Source organism: Salmo trutta, chromosome 5 (assembly GCF_901001165.1).
Source record: "Salmo trutta chromosome 5, fSalTru1.1, whole genome shotgun sequence".
Lineage (NCBI taxonomy): Eukaryota > Metazoa > Chordata > Actinopteri > Salmoniformes > Salmonidae > Salmo > Salmo trutta.
The window spans coordinates 65,217,409-65,242,151 of record NC_042961.1 but is presented as its reverse complement, the minus strand read 5'-3'; the positions used below and the strand labels follow the sequence as shown (position 1 = coordinate 65,242,151).

Sequence of the window (24,743 nt, the reverse complement as noted above, 5' to 3'; positions counted from 1 at the left end):
CCCTCCCTCCTACACACTGCTAACACCTGCCCATCAGCTGGACACCTGTAACATCGTAATGTATTCAGAACATACGCTCCGACAGGATAACTTATATATCCTAAATTCACTTTGTCGGGCAAAGACTCAACTTCAAAACTCAAAATAACAGACAATGGCTCTTCTGTTTCCCCCCTCTCCCCACCCTGTCTGCGTTGCATCAAACGACGAGCATCACATACACCGGGACTCTTTCCCCTCAGCTGGTCAACTTTTCTATTTACTGCTACCCCAGTTATCACTCCTTTCATTGGTGCCCTTTTCTTGAGAAAGAAACAATTCACATTTCTTGCCCTCATTAATTTTACTTCGAGTGCATTCTTCCTCTGCCCAACAGCAACACAAACAATTATCACTAGACCACTTCTAGTTACCCTCACCGACTCCACATGACCCAACTCTTTTTTTCACCCACCGTGAAACCACAAATGGATCAGCCAAAAGGCAAGAGTCCACTTTTTCCATAAACTTCACTCCTACTGTCACAGACTCATCTTTTTCCTGATCCTCGGTGCCTCGGTCTCTGATAACTTTACTACACCGACCACCTCCGATACTTCACCCTCATTCACTTCCATTTCTCCTCCTGTCTTCAGCTCCCTCTGCTTACACTTCCTACCATTCTTCTTTAACAAACCATCTCCCTTTTTCCCACCATTTTTATACGACTCAAGCTCCCCCTCTTCTTCCCTCCCTCTCTTAGACCTCTCTTTTCCCTCCTCATCTTCTCCGTTTCTCCACATTCACATCTCCTTATGTTAATACTGCTGCTCCATCCCTGACACACATCTTGGACTTGCTTTCTCTAGGGACTCCATTTTCCCCTTCCAGAGTTCTGCTCATGTCCCCAATGTGTTTTGCCGCCACCAACTTGACGGTTTGGAAACCCCAAAATGTAAAATCCATGCGCAATAGTGAAACTAACTTAATCCATCCTAATAAAATAGTACGTTGCCAAAACAAACAAACTCCCACTTCTTCCTTCCTGTAGTTCTCTATGTCCCTTTTCAGGCTCTAGGACCTGAGAGGGTGGTCTGGCTCTAGGGCCTGAGAGGGTGGTCCGGCTCTAGGACCTGAGAGGGTGGTACAGCTCTAGGACCTGAGAGGGTGGTCTGGCTCTAGGGCCTGAGGGTGGTACGGCTCTAGGACCTGAGAGGGTGGTCCGGCTCTAGGGCCTGAGGGTGGTACGACTCTAGGACCTGAGAGGGTGGTACGGCTCTAGGACCTGAGAGGGTGGTTCGGCTCTAGGACCTGAGAGGGTGGTACGGCTCTAGGGCCTGAGAGGGTGGTGCGGCTCTAGGGCCTGAGAGGGTGGTACGGCTCTGGGGCCTGAGAGGGTGGTACGGCTCTAGGGCCTGAGAGGGTGGTGCGGCTCTAGGGCCTGAGAGGGTGGTACGGCTCTGGGGCCTGAGAGGGTGGTACGGCTCTAGGACCTGAGAGGGTGGTACGGCTCTGGGACCTGAGAGGGTGGTACGGCTCTGGGGCCTGAGAGGGTGGTACGGCTCTAGGACCTGAGAGGGTGGTACGGCTCTAGGACCTGAGAGGGTGGTCCGGCTCTAGGGCCTGAGAGGGTGGTCCGGCTCTAGGGCCTGAGAGGGTGGTCCGGCTCTAGGGCCTGAGAGGGTGGTACGGCTCTAGGACCTGAGAGGGTGGTACGGCTCTAGGGCCTGAGAGGGTGGTCCGGCTCTGGGGCCTGAGAGGGTGGTCCGGCTCTAGGACCTGAGAGGGTGGTACGGCTTGTGCCAATATTCCATGTAACTCCTTCGCTGAGAAATCTTTCAGTCCCAGGAACCGCTCCGCCACATCCTCAATGATTTCAATTTTCCTGGACCTTCTCTCCACCTTGGCAGTGCCATTAATCACCATAGCCATAAAAACCACAAAATCCACCTTCTTAACCTTTAAAATGTCTGCATCCTGCAGTGTAGGCCTATCCTCTACCATGGGCTCTTCTGATGCACCATTCAACACCTCTACCCTTTTCCCAGCTGCTGAAATGCTCTGGACAGCCCTGGCTTTGGCCACCTCATTCTGTTTCCCCCTTGTGGGGCGTTAGGAAGACGTGGCTTCATGGTTCCCACCACAATTACAACATGTCACATGTTCATCACTTTTATAACACATAATATGGTCTTTTCCACAACTTGGACATCTCGGCTTCTCCCTTCTGCAAACACTTGCTACATGACCAAAAGCTATACAATGATCCCACTGTGTTGGTCTTGGGATAAATGCTCTGCCTCTGTAGTTAACCTGTTTAGGATAGGGGGCAGTATTTTCACGGCCGGATAAAAAACGTACCCGATTTAATCTGGTTATTACTCCTGCCCAGAAACTAGAATATGCATATAATCATTTGATTTGGATAGAAAACACCCTAAAGTTTCTAAAACTGTTTGAATGGTGTCTGTGAGTATAACAGAACTCATATGGCAGGCCAAAACCTGAGAAGATTCTATATTGGAAGTGCCCTGTCTGACCATTTCTTGGCCTTCTGTAGCCTCTTTATCAAAAATAGAGGATCTCTGCTGTAACGTGACATTTTTCTAAGGCTCCCATGAGCTCTCAGAAGGCGCCAGAACGGGGAATGATAACTCTGCAGTCCTTGGGCGAAAAACAGTAGGGCTTTTGGAAAGTGGTCGTTCTGAGAACAATGACACTGGAGCGCACGTGCATTTGAAGACTCCATTTTCTATTTTCAGTGTTTGAACGAAAACAAGGTCTCACGGTTGGAATATTATCGCTATTTTACGAGACAAATCGCATAAAAATTGATTTTAAACAGCGTTTGACATGCTTCGAAGTACGGTAATGGAATATTTTGAAATTATTTGTCACGAAACGCACCGGCGCGTCACCCTTTGGATAGTGTCTTGAACGCAAGAACAAAACGCAGCTATTTGGATTATTTGGAACCAAAACAACATTGGGTGTTGAAGTAGAAGTCCTGGGAGTGCATTCTGACGAAGAACAGCAAAGGTAATCCAATTTCTCTAATAGTAAATCTGAGTTTGGTGAGTGCCAAACTTGGTGGGTGTCAAAATAGCTAGCCATGATGGCCGGGCTATCTACTCAGAATATTGCAAAATGTGCTTTCACCGAAAAGCTATTTTAAAATCAGACACCGCGATTGCATAAAGGAGTTCTGTATCTATAATTCTTAAAATAATTGTTTTGTTTTTTGTGAACATTTATTGTGAGTAATTTAGTAAATTCACCGGAAGTTTTCGGTGGGTATGCTAGTTCTGAACGTCACATGCTAATGTAAAAAGCTGGTTTTTGATATAAATATGAACTTTTTTTATCCGGCCGTGAACATACTGCCCCCTATACCATAACAGGTTAATTACTTTTTTCACTGACAACATTTATTTTGAAAAATGTCTGTCCTCATTCTGGTCGCCTACAAGCAATTCTTGTTCGTTGGTTTAGTTATTATTTCTGGTGTGTCTGCATTTGCCGGTGAACTCTATTGCTTTGGTTAAAATGTAACTAAATGACTGCTAGCTCCAATATTCTATTAGCTAGGAGGCTTGTACACAACAGCCTACTCGTACTACAGAAACATACAATGTATTTTGCCAAGTTCTCTCTGTGTTAATCCTGTTGCCCAAATATAGCAGGTAACTTGTGTCTGTGTCCAAGATGTTGTTGAGTTCTATTTAATATATGCTTTGACCTATTTCAGGTAACCTCAAGATACTTCACTCACTACAGCTGCTTTTGAAGAACTTTCCAGGCGTTTGTGCTTTACATTCCGACTTTTGAAATGTCTCCTTGATTGTACATATTTAGCTAATAAAAAATATCAATATATAAAGCATGCATCTGTTTTAAGGCTATTCTGTTTGTGTGTGTGGTGTAGTTTCTATTGCTGTCCACTAGGTGACATTACAGTTTCAATATTGTTACACCAGGTTTTCATGTGTAGCAATGTTCCTTTTAAGTCCAGTGGTGTAAATTACCGAACTAAAAATACTTTAAAGTACAACTTAAGTAGTTTTTTTTATGTATCTGTATTCATAAAATGTATATTTTGACAACTTTTCCTTTTGCCAAAATTCTAGATCACCTTTACTCCACACACAGAGACACGTACAAAGCTCTCCCTCGCTCTCCATTTTGCAAATCCGACCACAACTCTTTCCTCCTGATTCCTGCTTACAAGCAAAAATTATAGCAGGAAGCACCAGTGACTCGGTCTATGAAAAAAGTGGTCAGATGAAGCAGATACTAAACTACAGGACTGTTTTGCTATCACAGACTGGAACATGTTCCGGGATTCTTCCGATGGCATTGAGGAGTACACCACATCAGTCACTGGCTTTATCAATAAGTGCATCGAGGACGTCGGTCTCACAGTGACTGTACCTACATACCCCAACCAGAAGCCATGGATTACAGGCAACATTCGCACTGAGCTAAAGGGTAGAGCTGCCGCTTTCAAGGTGCGGGACTCTAACCCGGAAGCTTACAATAAATCCTGCTATGCCCTGCGACGAACCATCAAACAGGCAAAGTGTCAATACAGGGCTAAGATTGAATCACACTACACCGGCTCTGATGCTCGTCTTATGTGGCAGGGCTTGCAAACTATTACAGACTACAAAGGGAAGCACAGCCGCAAGCTGCCCAGTGACACGAGACTACCAGATGAGCTTAACCACTTCTATGCTCGCTTCAAGACAAGCAACACTGAGGCATGCACGAGAACATCAGCTGTTCCGGACGACTGTGTGTTCACGCTCTCCGTAGCCGACGTGAGTAAGATCTTGAAACAGGCTAACATTCACAAGGCTGCGGGGCCAGACGGATTACCAGGACGTGTGCTCCGGGCATGTGCTGACCAACTGGCAAGTGTCTTCACTGACATTTTCAACATGTCTCTGATTGAGTCTGTTATACCAACATGTTTCAAGCAGACCACCTTAGTCCCTGTGCCCAAGAACACAAAGGCAACCTGCCTAAATCACTACAGACCCATAGCACTCAGGTCTGAAGCCATGAAGTGCTTTGAAAGGTTGGTAATGGCTCACATCAACACCATTATCCCAGAAACCCTAGACCCAATCCAATTTGAATACCGCCCAAACAGATCCACAGATGATGCTATCTCTATTGCACTCCACACTGCCCTTTCCCACCTGTACAAAAGAAACACCTATGTGAGAATTCTGTTCATTGACTACAGCTCAGCGTTCAATACCATAGTACCCTCAAAGCTCATCACTAAGCTAAGGATCCTGGGACTAAACACCTTCCTCTGCAACTGGATCCTGGACTTCCTGACGGGCCGACCCCAGGTGGTGAGGGTAGGTAGCAACAAATCTGCCACGCTGATCCTCAACACTGGAGCTCCCCAGGGGTGCGTGCTCAGTCCTCTCCTGTACTCCCTGTTCACCCACAACTGCATGGCCAGGCACGACTCCAACACCATTATTAAGTTTGCAGACGACACATCAGTGGTAGGCCTGATCACCGACAACGACGAGACAGCCTATAGGGAAGAGGTCAGAGATCTGGTCGGGTGGTGCCAGAATAACAACCTATCCCTCAACGTAACCAAGACTAAGCATATGATTGTGGACTACAGGAAAAGGAGGGCCGAGCACGCCCCCATTCTCATCGACGGGGTTGTAGTGGAGCAGGTTGAGAGCTTCAAGTTCCTTGGTGTCCACATCAACAACAAACTAGAATTGTCCAAACACACCAAGACAGTCGTGAAGAGGGCACGACAAAGCCTATTCCCCCTCAGGAAACTAAAAAGATTTGGCATGGGTCCTGAGATCCTCAAAAGGTTCTACAGCTGCACCATCGAGAGCATCCTGATGGGTTGCATCACTGGCTGGTATGGCAACTGCTCGGCCTCTGACCGCAAGGGACTACAAAGGGTAGTGCGTACGGCCCAGTACATCACTGGGGCTAAGCTGCCTGCCATCCAGGACCTCTACACCAGGCGTTGTCAGAGGAAGGCCCTAAAAATTGTCAAAGACCTCAGCCACCCCAGTCATAGACTGTTCTCTCTATTACCGCATGGCAAGCAGTACCGGAGTGCAAGTCTAGGACAAAAAGGCTTCTCAACAGTTTTTACCCCCAAGATTTAAGACTCCTGAACATGTAATCAAATGGCTTCCCGGACTATTTGCATTGTGAGCGTAATGCCAAAGAAAGGAAATTCACGTGAGCACCACAATGCCTTCTACACCCATGCTCTTCCAAGGTTTTCCAGCTCACAGATTTCACCTACTATGGTAGCTATGTTGGTCTATTGTACTTCAAACAATGTGTTGGCAGGTTGCTTAGGATTCAAACCTTCTTTGTTGGTACTAATACCCACCAGACATTTCTAAACCAAGAGGCACAATATCACCAGACTTCGGGGAATGCTTGTGAAACAGACCAATGAGACCAGGCCGGGGTTTGGGGTTAGAGAAGTCAAAAAGAGAAGTGAAACATTCTTCCTTAGTTGTTCATTTTCTAGAAATTTAAAGGCACAACCTAGATTAGAGACAATGTCTTCAGCAGTGAAACATGTTATTCCTCCAACCTAGATTAGAGACAATGTCTTCAGTAGTGGAACATGTTATTACTCCAACCTAGATTAGAGACAATGTCTTCAGTAGTGGAACATGTTATTACTCCAACCTAGATTAGAGACAATGTCTTCAGTAGTGGAACATGTTATTACTCCAACCTAGATTAGAGACAATGTCTTCAGTAGTGGAACATGTTATTACTCCAACCTAGATTAGAGACAATGTCTTCAGTAGTGGAACATGTTATTACTCCACTAGATTAGAGACAATGTCTTCAGTAGTGGAACATGTTATTACTCCACTAGATTAGAGACAATGTCTTCAGTAGTGGAACATGTTATTACTCCACTAGATTAGAGCCAATGTCTTCAGTAGTGGAACATGTTATTACTCCACTAGATTAGAGCCAATGTCTTCAGTAGTGGAACATGTTATTACTCCACTAGATTAGAGCCAATGTCTTCAGTAGAGGAACATGTTATTACTCCACTAGATTAGAGACAATGTCTTCAGTAGTGGAACATGTTATTACTCCACTAGATTAGAGCCAATGTCTTCAGTAGTGGAACATGTTATTACTCCACTAGATTAGAGCCAATGTCTTCAGTAGTGGAACATGTTATTACTCCACTAGATTAGAGCCAATGTCTTCAGTAGAGGAACATGTTATTACTCCAACCTAGATTAGAGCCAATGTCTTCAGTTGTGGAACATGTTATTACTCTAAACTCATGAAAGTGACTAACTGACTGTAATGGCTGTCGTAGAGAGGGGACCAAAGTGCAGCGTGTTGATTGCTCATGATGAATATTTATTTTAACTCAGAACACTAAAGAAAAAATAACAAAGATAAACCGAAAGCGTACAGTTCTGCCAGGTACAGAAAACTAAACAGAAGACAACTAACCAAAAACACAGGTGGAAAAAAAACCTACTTAAGTATGATCTCCAATTAGAGACAACGAGCTGCCTCTAATTGGAGATCATCCCCAAAAAACAACAACATAGAAATAGAAAACTAGAACCTAAACATAGAAATACAAAACATAGAAAAACACAAAACACCCGCTGTCACGCCCTGACCTACTCTACCATAGAAAATAACATCTTACTATGGTCAGGACGTGACACTGACACATTTTCTAACACATTTTAGGAAGCTTTATTTGACAAGTTGGTAACCATACAACGGTGTTGCTGAAGGTAAACACACACAATGACATTATAGAAAAATACAATTTCCAATTTCACATGAACAAACAGAATTTAACAGAGCTCAATATAAAAACACATTGAAGCGTTTGCATCATTGATCATGGACATAACACTACAACTTTCCTTCTGTTAGTAGTAATGAAGCCTTTACATCATTCATCATGGACATAACACTACAACTTTCCTTCTGTTAGTAGTAATGAAGCCTTTACAACTGATACTGTCAGCTGGTTCCAGTAAGTGGTGTCTGTATGTTCTCATGATAAACTAACTCTAACTCTGTTGATGGAGGTCAAGGCTGCAGCATAACTAAAGAGAAGTACATGATAAACTAACTCTAACTCTGTTGTGGAATCTTCACACCTCTCTGTTGCTGATGCTGTTGATGGCAGTCAAGGCCACAGCGTCTAAAGATAAGTGTGTTGGTGTGAAAAGGGAAGGAGGGAGAGAGAAGATAAGAGAAAGGAGAAGTAAAGAGATGGACTGACAGGGTTGTGGTTATTCACCGCTGCTGAAGAGAGCATCTTTTTCCACCCACCATGACGTTCTGATGAACAGGGTCACTAGGTAAAGAGACAGGAGAGAGAGATGAGTGAGGGACAGAGGAGCTGATCCAGTCTACTGCAGTGAAGACCTCCAACACCACAGGAACAGTTATAGACCCCAACAGGTCTCAGTGTTTAATGTGTAGTTAGATACATTTATACAGTCCAATTATGACTGATTCAATCAGATGTTTGACTGGTCTTTTAAGTGTTTACAACTCTGAATGTACATCATACAGAATACGTACAGTTGAAGTCGGAAGTTGACATACACCTTAGCCAACTACATTTAAACTTAGTTTTTCACAATTCCTGACATTTAATCCCAGTAAAACTTTCCTGATTAGATCAGTTAGGATCACCACTTTATTTTAAGAATGTGAAATGTAAGAATAATAGTTGAGAGAATGATTTATTTCAGCTTTTATTTCTTTCATCACATTCCCAGTGTGTCAGAAGTTTACAGACAGAACTGGTGTAACTGAGTCAGGTTTGTAGGCCTCCTTGCTCGCACACACTTTTTCAGTTCTGCCTACACATTTTCTATAGGATTGATGGCAGGGCTTGTGATGGCCACTCCAATACCTTGACTTTGTTGTCCTTAAGCCATTTTGCCACAACTTTGGACGTATGCTTGGGGTCATTGTCCATTTGGAAGACCCATTTGTGACCAAGCTTTAACTTCCTGACTGATGTCTTGAGATGTTTCTTCAATATATCCACATAATTTTCGTTCCTCATGATGCCATCTATTTTGTGAAGTGCACCAGTCACTCCTGCAGCAAAGCACCCTCATAACATGATGCTGCCACCCCCGTGCTTCACGGTTGGGATGGTGTTCATTGGCTTGCAAGCCTCCCCCTTTTCCTCCAGACAAAACGGTGGTCGTTATGACCAAACAGTTCTATTTTTGTTTCATCAAACCAGAGGACATTTCTCCAAATAGTACGATCTTTTTCCCCATGTGCAGTTGCAAACCGTAGTCTGGCTTTTTTATGGCGGTTTTGGAGCAGTGGCTTTTTCCTTGCTGAGCGGCCTTTCAGGTTATATCGATATAGGTGTAACGCCCTGGCCATAGAGAGGGGTTTTTGTTCTCTATTTTGGTTAGGCCAGGGTGTTACATGGGTGGGCGTTCTATGTTTATTTTTCTATGTTGGTTTGTTTCTTTGGTTAGGCCGTGTGTGGCTCTCAATAAGGAACAGCTGTAGATCGTTGTTGCTGATTGAGAGTCATACATAGGCAGCCTGTTTTTCCTTTGGGGTTTGTGGGTGATTATTTTCTATCTAGGTTTGTGTTAATTCTGACAGGACTGTTTGGCTGTCGTTTCTTTTCGTGCTTTGTTTGTAGTGTTCATTCGTTTATTAAAATCCTTTATGATGAACACATCCTCCGCTGCACCTTGGTCTCATTGCGACGACGGTCGTTACAATAGGTCTCGTTTTACTGTGGATATAGATACTTTTGTACCTGTTTCCTCCTGCAACTTCACAAGGTCCTTTGCTGTTGTTCTGGGATTGATTTGCACTTTTCGCACCAAAGTACATTAATCTCTAGGAAACAGAATGTGTCTCCATCCTGAGCGGTATGATTGATTCGTGGTCCCATTGTGTTTATACTTGCATACTATTGTTTGTAGAGATGAACGTGGTACATTCAAGCATTTGGAAATTGCTCCCAAGGATTAACTAGATTTGTGGAGGTCTTCAATTTTTGTTTCTGTGGTCTTGGCTGATTTATTTTTATTTTCTCATGATGTCAAGCAAAGAGGCACTGGGTTTGAAGGTAGGCCTTGAAATACATCCACAGGTAATCCTCCAATAGTGTATGTAAACCTCTGACCCACTGGAATTGTGATACAGTGAATTATAAGTGAAATAATCTGTCTGTAAACAATTGTTGGAAAAATTACTTGTGTCATGCACAAAGTAGATGTCCTAACCGACTTGACAAAACTATAGTTTCTTAACAAGAAATGTGTGGAGTGGTTGAAAAACGAGTTTTAATGACTCCAACCTAAGTGTATGTAAACTTCCGACTTCAACTGTACGTTCCCATTCAGACTAAAATAGACCTGCTGCAACAGTTAGCAAAGGGAAGGAGAGGGAGGTACATGTCTGTGTGTGTGTGTGTGTGGTTCTGTGTGGGTCTCTGTGTGTGTGTGTGTGTGTGTGTGTTTGTTTCTCTGCATGTGTGTCCTGTGTGGCTCAGTTGGTAGAGACTGGTGCTTAGAAAAGAACAAAAATATATCCGCTCACTACTGTAAGTCGCTCTGGACAAGAGCGTCTGCTAAATGACTCACTACTGTAAGTCGCTAAATGACCAAAACATATAAAAATACATGTGAAATGTGTGACAGAGGAACAGAGGTGTTTAACAATGGGTGATGTTGTTCACATACAGCTATAACCTCAAACAGACACAGATCTCCTGCTCTGATAAGTATCTATATGTGGTGGGGTGGAGACAGCCTCTATTTTTACTAATGCTTTCAGTTGTTCGCCTAGTTTCCTGAAACAGGTCACATCTGTGTGTGACAAAGGGACATTGGTGTTTAACTATGGGTGATGTTGTTCACCCATAGTTTGCAACGCCAGGGTTGTGGGTTCGATTCCCACGGGGGACCAGTACGGGGGGGAAAAAATGTATGAAATGTATGCATTCACTACCGTAAGTCGCTCTGGATAAGAGCGTCTGCTAAATGACTAAAATGAAAAAATGAAATGAGTATAGCTTCACATATTTTTAATCTCCGTGAAACTAACAAAACAATAACGAACCGTGAAGTCATGACAGGCAACTAAACACAAACAATATCCCACAACACACAGGTGGGGAAATGGCTACCTAAATATGATCCCCAATCAGAGGCAACGATAAACAGCTGCCTCTAATTGGGAACCACATTAGCACCAACATAGAAATAGACATACTAGAACACCCCCTAGTCACACCCTGACCTTCTACACCATAGAGAACCAAGCCAACACAGATGCTAAACAGTTCTCTGTTCTTGTACTATTGGATTTAAGTAATGCATTCGACGCTGTTGACTATGATGTCACATGTGGCGTTCCATAATGTTCAATTTTGGGTTCGGTACTGTCAAGTTAATATATGTTACTGTCACGTCCTGACCAGCAGAGGGAGTAAGTGTATAAGTTTTGGGTCAGGGCGTGTTCTGTCTAGGTTGGGTGTTTCTATGTATAGTTAATTGGGGTGGACTTCCAATTGAAGGCAGGTGTGTGGTGTTGCCTTTGATTGGGAGTCCTATATTAGTAGGGTGTGTTTGTCTGTATGTTTGTGGGTAATTGTTTGTGAGCACTGCTGTTTAGCCTGCCAACACTGTTTGGTCGTGAGTATCGTTTAATTGTTTGTTTTTCCTGTGGATGCCTTTCGTTTTTTCCATTAAAAGAATGAGTATCCACATACCCGCTGCATTTTGGTCCTCCTTTCCTCAACACCACGATGAAATCCGTGACAGTTACACCTTGGCAGGGTTATCAGAAAGCACAGCATTGATTTTCACTGCTACGCAGACGATACACAACTTTACATTTCATTGGATTTTATCTCCACGGATAAATCATTAGACTGTATTAGTGATTTAAATACTTGGATGGTTCACAACTTCTTCCAGCTAAAGCAAGACAAGACCAAGTTACTTATTGTTGGAGCCAAGGCACAGAGAGAGAATCTGGCCGCACATTTTAATTCACAGGCAAAAAAAGCCTAAACATCAGGTAAAAAACCTAGGTGTTATTTTAGATTCTCAACAAAATTTCGAATCCCACTTTAGGAATGTGACCAAAATAGCTTTTTACCACCTGAGGAACATTGCCAAAGTGCAGCTGTTTCTCTCTCAGGCTGATACAGAGAGACTCATCCAGGCTTTTACTACAAGCAGGCTTGACTACTGTAATGCTCTCCTGTCTGGTCTACCCAAGAAAGCCTTTGGTAAACTGCAAAACATACAGAATGCTGCAGCACGGGTACTGACCAAGACCAGATGGAGAACACATTACACCGGTTTTAAAAGGTCTCTGCACTGGCTGCCTGTCAGTTTTAGAATTCATTATAATATTCTTCTATTGGATTTTAAATCAATCCACGATTGTGCGCCCCAATACATATCAGACATGCTTTTAAGTTATGTACCCAGTAGGTCCCTCAGGTCCTCTGGCCTTTTAACTATCCCAAAGCATAGGACCAAGAGGCATGGATGCAGCCTTTAGTTACTATGCCCCCAGCCTCTAGAATACCCTGCCAGAGAACCTGAGGGAGGACAAGACGCATGGAGAGACAGCCTTTAGTTACTATGCCCCCAGCCTTTATTTACTATGCCCCCAGGCTTTAGTTATTATGTCCCCAGCCTTTAGTTACTATGTCCCCAGCCTTTAGTTACTATGCCTCCAGCCTTTAGTTACTATGTACCCAGCCTTTAGTTACTACACCCCCAGCCTTTAGTTACTATGCCCCCAGCCTTTAGGTACTATGCCCCCAGACTTTAGTTACTATGCCCCCAGCCTTTAGTTACTATGCCCCCAGCCTTTAGTTACTATGCCCCCAGCCTTTAGTTACTATGCCCTCAGCCTTTAGTTACTATGCCCCCAGCCTCTGGAATACCCTGCCAGAGAACCTGAGGGGGGCCGAAACTGTGGGCATATTTAAAAGAGTTCTTAAAACATATTTTTAGCTTTGCTTTACCTTAGGGTGCTTTTTAGTCATTCAGTTTTTACTGTTATTCTTTTGAAGCACATTGTGTTACATTCCATGTCTGAAATGTGCTGTATAAATGACGCTTGATTTAAATTGATTTGATCTCTATCACACAGACATGTAACACACAACACAACCTCACAATGCTAAATGCTACCAGCTAGGCCTTTGGGTGTAGTGGCTTGTGTGTTTGACTCTCAGATACAAAGCCTCTAGGTGTGAAAGTGAGACAGACAGACCAGTTCAGAAAAGATGGTACAGCATGATACATCGTTCATAACAAACACAACATGCTACATCATTCATAACAAACACAACATGCTACATCATTCATAACACAACATGCTACATCATTCATATCAAACACAACATGCTACATCATTCATAACACAACATGCTACATCATTCATAACACAACATGCTACAGAATTCATAACAAACACAACATGCTATAGCATTCATAACAAACACAACATGCTACATCATTCATAACACAACATGCTACCTACATCATTCATAACACACACAACATGCTACATCATTCATAACAAACACAACATGCTACATCATTCATATCAAACACAACATGCTACATCATTCATAACACAACATGCTACATCATTCATAACAAACACAACATGCTACATCATTCATAACACAACATGCTACATCATTCATAACACAACATGCTCCATCATTCATGACACAACATGCTACAGAATTCATAACACAACATGCTACAGCATTCATAACACAACATGCTACATCGTTCATAACAAACACAACATGCTACATTGTTCATAACACAACATGCTACATCATTCATAACACAACACTTCATTTTGAAGTTAGAGTTGAAGTTAGGTACATTTGTGTTCATTAGGGTTAGTGATACAGTGATCTGGACCTACCTCAGTCTGTACATTAGGGTTAGTGATACAGTGATATGGACCTACCTCAGTCTGTACATTACATTCCTGGATCCAGATACAGCTCTACCTAAAGGACACACAGATTACATTTATTAAAATGGCAATACGTAACTTTTTGAGCAACCCAACAAAATCCACATAGAAATGTGTTATCGATCTGTCATACTGCTTTAAAGTCAATCTAAGTAGCGGTACATCTGTTCTTTGTGAGATATTTCTATGCTTCCCGTTCTTAAGTTTTGTTTTTGCGTCTTTTGCAAAGAGCTGAAACAACAGTATTTTTGGTTATAGAAAACAGAGCGGTTTAGATGGTACAATGTTTATCTACACTAAACACAGTGGTTTAGATGGTACAATGATTATCTACACTATACACAGTGCTTCATTTGTAAATCAGAACAAAAAGTGAGTAAATTTTTTTATATGCCAGGTCCTGTTCCAGCAGGTGTCTGAGTATAGAGAGGTGCCGGGTCCTGTTCCAGCAGGTACCTGAGTATAGAGAGGTGCCGGGTCCTGTTCCAGCAGGTATCTGAGTACAGAGAGGTGCCGGGTCCTGTTCCAGCAGGTGTCTGAGTATAGAGAGGTGCCGGGTCCTGTTCCAGCAGGTATCTGAGTACAGAGAGGTGCCGGGTCCTGTTCCAGCAGGTATCTGAGTATAGAGAGGTGTCGGTCCTGTTCCAGCAGGTATCTGAGTACAGAGAGTTGCCGGGTCCTGTTCCAGCAGGTATCTGAGTATAGAGAGGTGTCGGGTCCTGTTCCAGCAGGTATCTGAGTATAGAGAGGTGCCGTGTCCTGTTCCAGCAGGTATCTGAGTATAGAGAGGTGCCGGGTCCTGTTTCAGCAGGTATCTGAGTACAGAGAGGTGTCGGGTCCTGTTCCAGCAGGTATCTGAGTATAGAGAGGTGCCGGGTCCTGTTCCAGCAGGTGTGTGAGTATAGAGAGGTGCCGGGTCCTGTTCCAGCAGGTATCTGAGTATAGAGAGGTGCCGGGTCCTGTTTCAGCAGGTATCTGAGTATAGAGAGGTGCCGGGTCCTGTTTCAGCAGGTATCTGAGTATAGAGAGGTGCCGGGTCCTGTTTCAGCAGGTATCTGAGTATAGAGAGGTGCTGGGTCCTGTTCCAGCAGGTGTGTGAGTACAGAGAGGTGCCAGGTCCTGTTCCAGCAGGTGTGTGAGTACAGAGAGGTGCCAGGTCCTGTTCCAGCAGGTATCTGAGTATAGAGAGGTGCCGGGTCCTGTTCCAGCAGGTATCTGAGTATAGAGAGGTGCCGGGTCCTGTTTCAGCAGGTATCTGAGTATCTACACTGGACTATCTTACTTTGTCACAGAAACTGAAATTAGGTGAACTACTAGAGTTGTAGCCACCACGAAATGGAGGAGCAATTTCTGCATAGTGCAACTTTAACTCTAAATGACTACCGATAAAATAGGACACAGTGGCACTGATGTAGGAAGAAATCCTCTTGTCACTGCAGAAACTGATGGGTGGTGCTGAGCCATCTGGCACAAAATGGCTGCAATGATCTCTACTTTTCATCATCATCATTAAGCCTGACCGTCTGTCTGTCCGTCCGTCCGTCCATCCGTTCGTCTGTCTGTCTGTCTCATCATATAATTTTAATAGAACACTTTAACCTGTTAGGGTATAGGGGGCAGTATTGAGAATTTTTTGAAAACATATGTGCCCATTTTTAACTGCCTATTACACCAACTCAGAAGCTAGAATATGCATATTATTGTTCAGGTTTGGATAGAAAACACCCTAAAGTTTCTAAAACTGTTTGAATGGTGTCTGTGAGTATAACAGAACTCATTTGGCAGGCAAAACCCTGAGACAGATTCTGACAAGAAGTGGATACCTGATGTGTTGAATTGACTTTCAGTGTATGCCATTGAAAAACAAAGGGGGTGAGGAATGTTTTGGCACTTCCTATTGCTCCCACAAGATGTCCCCAGCCTTTACAAAGTGTTTTGAGTCTTATACTGTGAGATCTGACCGAAGAAGAGCCTTGGAACGGCGATGGCCCATTAGACACCTGGCGTGCGAGTTGATGGTGGGTACTCTCATTCCGAAACGTTTTAAAAGAGAACCCAATGGTCCGCCTTGAATTTTATTCATGTTCTGGTTAAAAAAGGCCCTAATGATTTATGCGATACAACGTTTGACATGTTTGAACGAACGTAAATATATTTTTTCCGTTCGGGAAGTGAAGTGAAGTCCGGCTGGCTTAGATCATGTGCTACAACACGGAGGTTTTTGGACATAAATGATGAGCTTTTTTGAACAAAACTACATTCGTTATGGACCTGGGATTCTTTGGAAGTGACATCTGATGAAGAGAATCAAAGGTAATGGATTATTTACATAGTATTTTCGATTTTAGATCTCTCCAACATGGCGGTTAGTCTGTATCGCAATGCGTATTTTTCTGGCGCAGTGCTCAGATTATGTCAAATTGTGATTTCCCAGTAAGGTTAATTTTAAATCTGGCAAGTCCATTGCGTTCAAGAGATGTAAATCTATAATTCTTTGAATGACAATATAATATTTTACCAATGTTTTCTAATATTAATTCATTATTTTGTTGTCATGACTTGACTGCCGGTATTGGAGGAAACGATTTCCTGAACATCAACGCCATAGTAAAACGCTGTTTTTAGATATAAATATGAACTTGATAGAACTAAAAATACATGCATTGTCTAACATAATGTCCTAGGAGTGTCATCTGATGGAGATTGTAAAAGGTTAGTGCATAATTTTAGCTGATTTTATGGTTTTGGTGACGCCTGTCTTTGAATCGACAATGCATTACGCACAGCTATTGTCAATGTACTCTCCTAACATAACCTAACTTTATGCTTTCCCCGTAAAACCTTTTTGAAATCGGACAACGTGGTTAGATTAAGGAGATGTTTATCTTTCAAAGGGTGTAAATTAGTTGTATGTTTGAAAAACTTGAATTTTGACATTTATTAGGTTTCAAATTTGCCGCTCTTGACATGCACCTGCTGTTGATAGGGTGCGCCACGGGTGGCACGCTAACGTCCCAAATAGCCCCAAGAAGTTAAACAAAACAAGAAAACGAACGACAGCCAAACAGTTCTGTCAGGAACATCATCTAAACAGAAAGTAACCACCCTAGTCCCACCCTGGCCTAACCAAAATAGAGAACAAAAACCTCTCTATGGCCAAGGTGTGACAGTACCCCCCCCAAAGGTGCGGACTCCGGCCGCAAAACCTGACTCTAAAGGGGAGGGTCCGGGTGGGCCTTCCTTACGGCGGCGGCTCTGGTGCAGGACTTGGACCCCGCTCTACCTTCGGCTTGGCCCACTTAGGTGGCTCCGGACAGGCGGGCGACTCTGGCGGCTCCGGTCAGGTGGGCAACTCTGGCGGCTCCGGACAGGCGGGCGACTCTGGCGGCTCCTGACAGGCGTCAGGCACAGGACTCACCAGGCTGGGGAGACTTGCAGGAGGCCTGGCTTTGGAGGTGCCAGACTGGTAACACGCACCTCAGGGCTAGTGCGAGGAGCAGGAACAGGACGTACTGGGCTATGGAGGCGTACCGGAGATCTGGAGCTCAGGGCTGGCACACACCGTCCTGGCTGGATGGTCACTATAACCCGGCACGGGCGGAGCGCAGGGCGAACTGGGCTGTGCTGGGGAATGATGGCTGCCGTGCATAGAGCAGGCGCAAGGTAGGCTGGACCTAGGAGACGCACTGGTGGCCAGATGTGCTGCGCCGGCGCACTTCTCCCTGGCTGAGTGCCAACTCTAGCACAGCAACGCTGAGGAGCCCGTATTGACCGCACCGGGCTATAGCTGTGCACTGGTGACATAGTGCGTAACTCAGCATAACAGGGTGCCTGCTTGATCCGTCGCTCCTCATAATAAGCACGGGGAGTTGGCTCAGGTCTCCAACCTGACTTACCCCAACTCCCCGTGTGCCCCCCCCCCATTTATTGGGGGGCTGCCTCTCAGGCTCCTGTAGCTGACTTGCCTGTTCCTCCCAGTATCGCCGTTCCGCCTTCGCTGCCTCGATCTCCCACTGTGGGCGGCGATAATCCCAGGCGCTGTCCAGGGTCCCTTTCCGTCCAAAATCATCTCCCCAGTCCAGGAGTCCATAAGCCTCTGTTCCTCCATACCACGCTGCTTGGTCTTCTTGTGGTGGGTGGTTCTGTAACGGCCGTCGAAGGGAGTAGACCAAATCACAGCGTGTTGAGTGCTCATCATATAATTGTAATAGAACACTTTAAACAAACCAAGAAAACGAACAACAGCCAAACAGTTCTGTCAGGAACATCAACTAAACAGAAAGTAACCACCCACAAAACCCAAAGGAAAACAGGCTGCCTAAGTATAGCTCCCAATCAGAGACAACGATATACAGCTGTCCCTGATTGAGAACCATACCCGGCCAAAACAAAGAAATACCAGACATAGAAAAAAGGACATAGAATGCCCACCCTAGTCACACCCTGGCCTAACCAAAATAGAGAACAAAAACCTCTCTATGGCCAGGGCGTGTCTGTCTGTCTGTCTGTCTGTCTGTCTGTCTGTCTGTCTGTCTGTCTGTCTGTCTGTCTGTCTGTCTGTCTGTCTGTCTGTCTGTCTGTCTGTCTGTCTGTCTGTAACAACCTTCTGACCTGTATCTCTGTCTGTCTGTCTTCACTGCTAAGTACACAGCGTCTGTAACGACCTTCTGACCTGTATCTCTGTCTGTCTGTCTTCACTGCTGAGAAGACAGGGTCTGGAATGACGTTCTCTGAAAGAAACACATAAGCAGGTCAAAACTAGTGACGTTAAAAACACGAAAAAAACATGATTTACTTCAGAAAGATGAGGGGAGTGTTGTTGGCCTCTCCCTTCTTCCTACCTCTCCTCCTGTTGTGTTGTCTCTTTGTGTGGTTGACGTCAGCATAGGTCACATCACCTGGACCAGATCCACCTGGAACTAAACACAGGAGAGAGAGAGGATATTAACACAGACTGGACCAGAACCACCTGGAACTAAACACAGGAGAGAGAGAGAGAGGATATTAACACATACTGGACCAGATCCACCTGGAACAAAACACAGGAGAGAGAGAGGATATTAACACAGAATGGACCAGATCCACCTGGAACTAAACACAGGAGAGAAAGAGAGAGAGGATATTAACACAGACTGGACCATATCCACCTGGAACTAAACACAGGAGAGAGAGGATATTAACACAGACTGGACCAGATCCACCTGGAACTAAACACAGGAGAGAGAGAGGATATTAACACAGACTGGACCAGATCCACCTGGAACTAAACACAGGAGAGAGAGAGAGGATATTAACACAGACTGGACCAGATCCACCTGGAACTAAACACAGGAGAGAGAGAGAGGATATTAACACAGACTGGACCAGATCCACCTGGAACTAAACACAGGAGAGAGAGAGGATATTAACACAGACTGGACCAGATCCACCTGGAACTAAACACAGGAGAGAGAGAGGATATTAACACAGACTGGACCAGATCCACCTGGAACTAAACACAGGAGAGAGAGAGGATATTAACACAGACTGGACCAGATCCACCAGGAACTAAACACAGGAGAGAGAGAGGATATTAACACAGACTGGACCAGATCCACCTGGAACTAAACACAGGAGAGAGAGAGGATATTAACACAGACTGGACCAGATCCACCTGGAACTAAACACAGGAGAGAGAGGATATTAACACAGACTGGACCAGATCCACCTGGAACTAAACACAGGAGAGAGAGAGGATATTAACACAGGCTGGACCAGATCCACCTGGAACTAAACACAGGAGAGAGAGAGGATATTAACACAGACTTGACCAGATCCACCTGGAACTAAACACAGGAGAGAGAGAGGATATTAACACAGACTGGACCAGATCCACCTGGAACTAAACACAGGAGAGAGAGAGAGAGGATATTAACACAGACTGGACCAGATCCACTTGGAACTAAACACAGGAGAGAGAGAGAGGATATTAACACAGACTGGACCAGATCCACCTGGATCTAAACACAGGAGAGAGAGAGAGGATATTAACACAGACTGGACCAGATCCACCTGGAACTAAACACAGGAGAGAGAGAGGATATTAACACAGACTGGACCAGATCCACCTGGACCTAAACACAGGAGAGAGAGAGAGGATATTAACACAGACTGGACCAGATCCACCTGGAACTAAACACAGGAGAGAGAGAGAGGATATTAACACAGACTGGACCAGATCCACCTGGAACTAAACACAGGAGAGAGAGAGGATATTAACACAGACTGGACCAGATCCACCTGGAACTAAACACAGGAGAGAGAGAGAGGATATTAACACAGACTGGACCAGATCCACCTGGAACTAAACACAGGAGAGAGAGAGGATAGTCTGAGTGTTATACAGTACTACAGTACCTGTGGTATTATAGTGTTATACAGTACTACAGTACCTGTGGTGTTATAGTGTTATACAGTATTACAGTACCTGTGGTGTTATAGTGTTATACAGTATTACAGTACCTGTGGTGTTATAGTGTTATACAGTATTACAGTACCTGTGGTGTTATAGTGTTATACAGTATTAGAGTACCTGTGGTGTTGTAGTGTTATACAGTACTACAGTACCTGTGGTGTTATAGTGTTATACAGTATTACAGTACCTGTGGTGTTATTCAGTACTACAGTACCTGTGGTGTTATAGTGTTATTCAGTACCTGTGGTGTTATAGTGTTATTCAGTATTACAGTACCTGTGGTGTTATAGTGTTATACAGTATTACAGTACCTGTGGTGTTATTCAGTACTACAGTACCTGTGGTGTTATAGTGTTATTCAGTATTACAGTACCTGTGGTGTTATGGTGTTATACAGTATTACAGTACCTGTGGTGTTATAGTGTTATACAGTACTACAGTACCTGTGGTGTTATGGTGTTATACAATATTACATTACCTGTGGTGTTATAGTGTTATACAGTATTACAGTACCTGTGGTGTTATACATTATTACAGTACCTGTGGTGTTATAGTGTTATTCAGTACTACAGTACCTGTGGTGTTATAGTGTTGTACAGTATTACAGTACCTGTGGTGTTATACATTATTACAGTACCTGTGGTGTTTTGTGTTATACAGTATTACAGTACCAGTGGTGTTATAGTGTTATTCAGTACTACAGTACCTGTGGTGTCATAGTGTTATACAGTACTACAGTACCTGTGGTGTTATAGTGTTATACAGTACTACAGTACCTGTGGTGTTATAGTGTTATACAGTACTACAGTACCTGTGGTGTTATAGTGTTATACAGTACTACAGTACCTGTGGTGTTATAGTGTTATACAGTACTACAGTACCTGTGGTGTTATAGTGTTATACAGTACTACAGTACCTGTGGTGTTATAGTGTTATTCAGTACTACAGTCCTTGTGGTGTTATACAGTATTACAGTACCTGTGGTGTTATAGTGTTATACAGTATTACAGTACCTGTGGTTTTATAGTGTTATACAGTACTACAGTACCTGTGGTGTTATAGTGTTATTCAGTACTACATTACCTGTGGTGTTATACAGTATTACAGTACCTGTGGTGTTATAGTGTTATACAGTATTACAGTACCTGTGGTGTTATAGTGTTATACAGTATTACAGTACCTGTGGTGTTATAGTGTTATACAGTACTACAGTACCTGTGGTGTTATACAGTATTACTGTCACGTCCTGACCAGTAAAAGGGGTCATTTGTTATTGTAGTTTGGTCAGGGCGTGGCAGGGGGTGTTTGTTTTGTGTGTTTCGGGGTTTTTGGTTGATGTTCTCTGTTTTCTATTTCTATGTGGGTTTTATAGTTTTTCTATTTCTATGTTAGTTTTGGGAACGACCTCCAATTAGAAGCAGCTGGTTGTCGTTGCTTCTAATTGGAGGCCATATTTAAGTGGGTTTATTTTCTCTTGTGTTTGTGGGTGGTTGTTCCATGTATAGTCTATGTACCTTACAGGACTGTTTTCGTCGTTCTTTTGTTCAGTGTTCATTTCTTTAATAAATCAAGAAGATGATTCACATCCCCGCTGCAGTTTGGTCCGATCATTACGACGCATATGACAGAACCATCCACCATAAGAGGACCAAGCAGCGGAGGAAGGAGCAGCAGGAGGAGTATAAGGAGTCATGGACCTGGGAGGAGATACTAGCTGGAGGAAGGCTGGAGAGGACCGGGAACGTTATGCGGGAACATGGCTGGCAAGGAAGCCTGAGAGGCAGCCCCCCCCCAAAAAAATTGGGGGGGGGGGACAAGGGAAGATTGGCTAGGTCAGGCAATAGTGCAAGGTCTCGCCCACAGTCCGGTGCGAGCGATACCAGCCAGGTGCAGTGCTAGGGTGGGCATCCAGCCAGGGAGAAGTATGCCTGCACAATACATCTGGCCACTAGTGCGTCTCCTGGGCCCAGGCTACCCTGCGCCTGCTCTACGCACGGCAGCCATCTTGCCTCAGCACAGCCCAGTTCGCCCTGTGCCAGTACTCCGCCCGTGCCGGGCTACAGAAAAAATCCAGCCAGGACAGGTTGTGCAGGTTGTGCGCTCCAGACCTCCAGTGCGTAGTCAAGGCCCGTGTATCCAGTTCCTGCTCCTCGCACTAGCCCTGTGGTGCGTGTCACTAGTCTGGCGCCTCCAAAGCCAGTCCCACACATCAGGCCTTCAGTGCGCAGTCTCCGTCTAGAGCTTCCGGCAACAGTGCTCCGTCTAGAGCTTCCGGCAACAGTGCCCTGTCTAGAGCTTCCGGCGACAGTGCCCCGTCTAGAGCTTCCGTCGACAGTGCCCCGTCTAGAGCTTCCGGCGATGGCCCACAGTCCAGAACCGACAGAGACGGCCGCCAGTCCAGCGCAGCCAAAGTCGCCCGTCAGTCCGGCACAGCCAGAGTCGGCCCTCAGCCCAGAGCCTTCAGCGTTGGGCTACAGCCCTGATCCTCAGCAGGGGTGGACAGGTTAGAGTGGGGATTTAGGCCGGAGCCAGAGCCACCTCCATGGGGGGAGGTTGCAGTTTGGTCCAATCATTACGACGCATATGACAATTACAGTACCTGTGGTGTTGGAGTGTTATACAGTATTACAGTACCTGTGGTGTTATACAGTACTACAGTACCTGTGGTGTTATACAGTATTACAGTACCTGTGGTGTTATAGTGTTATACAGTACCTGTGGTGTTATAGTGTTATTCAGTACTACAGTACCTGTGGTGTTATAGTGTTATTCAGTATTACAGTACCTGTGGTGTTATACAGTATTACAGTACCTGTGGTGTTATACAGTATTACGGTACCTGTGGTGTTATAGTGTTATACAGTACCTGTGGTGTTATAGTGTTATTCAGTACTACAGTACCTGTGGTGTTATAGTGTTATTCAGTATTACAGTACCTGTGGTGTTATAGTGTTATACAGTACTACAGTACCTGTGGTGTTATAGTGTTATTCAGTACTACAGTACCTGTGGTGTTATAGTGTTATACAGTATTACAGTACCTGTGGTGTTATAGTGCTATACAGTATTACAGTACCTGTGGTGTTATAGTGTTATACAGTACTACAGTACATGTGGTGTTATAGTGTTATACAGTACTACAGTACCTGTGGTGTTATAGTGTTATACAGTATTACAGTACCTGTGGTGTTATAGTGTTATACAGTACTACAGTACCTGTGGTGTCATAGTGTTATACAGTATTACAGTACCTGTGGTGTTATAGTGTTATACAGTACTACAGTACCTGTGGTGTTATAGTGTTATACAGTATTACAGTACCTGTGGTGTTGTAGTGTTATTCAGTATTACAGTACCTGTGGTGTTATAGTGTTATACAGTACTACAGTACCTGTGGTGTTATAGTGTTATACAGTACTACAGTACCTGTGGTGTTATAGTGTTATACAGTATTACAGTACCTGTGGTGTTACAGTGTTATACAGTACTACAGTACCTGTGGTGTTATAGTGTTATACAGTATTACAGTACCTGTGGTGTTATAGTGTTATACAGTACCTGTGGTGTTGGAGGTCTTCACTGCAGAGTAGACTGGATCAGCTCCTGTAGACTTCTCTGGAGGAGACGAGACAATGGGTTAAAGACATAAAGACACTGTAGTGTGTGTGTGTGTGTGTGTGTGTGTGTACCTCTCCTTCTCCTGGGTTCTGGGTCCTGTATGATTCTAACGTCAGGATAGGTAACATCTCTGGGTTCAGCTGCTACATCTTTGCTCCTCTTGCAGAACAGGACCAGTAGAATGATCAGAGAGATGGAGAGAGCAGCCACCAACCCAGAGACAGACAGAGGGAGGAGGAGAGGTGTGGGGAGAGTGGAGGGAGGAGAGGAGGATGAGGGGGGACGGGGGGATGACGAGATAGATCCCCTATCTTGAAAAACACAAGAAGAAACACAGTAAATAGTTAGAAACAAACTGATTACAAACACATCTAATTGATTAATATTATCTTAGACATACATTATCTAGTATGAATTACTTCTATTGATCAAGCAGAGATTATAAGAACTATTATGAATGTAACGTCTCACGCATGATGAACCTGGATCCACCCAGTTTATAATGCAGGTTTTAGCACCACTTAACAGTGTAAAGAAGGACCAAATAATCTGAATGTCAAGGTTTCTCATATTCTCACCTGTCACAGTCATCCAGCTCTCTGGTGATTCTCCTTCAGAGTTGGTACACTTGTAGAGTCCTTCATCTGACTTGGAT

General features: G+C 44.2%; 1 protein-coding gene and 1 long non-coding RNA gene across 7 annotated transcripts in view; one reads left to right on the top strand and one right to left on the bottom strand.

Moving 5' to 3' along the window:
- LOC115194768 (Fc receptor-like protein 5) overlaps window positions 1-24,743 on the top strand; it is a 342,937-nt gene that overhangs the window by 54,867 nt on the left and 263,327 nt on the right. The window lies entirely within an intron of this gene.
- LOC115194807 (uncharacterized) lies at window positions 7,714-14,052 on the bottom strand. The gene is made up of 2 exons (XR_003878503.1): window positions 14,008-14,052; window positions 7,714-8,353 (listed from the first exon to the last, which is right to left on the bottom strand). It is a non-coding gene; the product is annotated as an uncharacterized LOC115194807 (long non-coding RNA).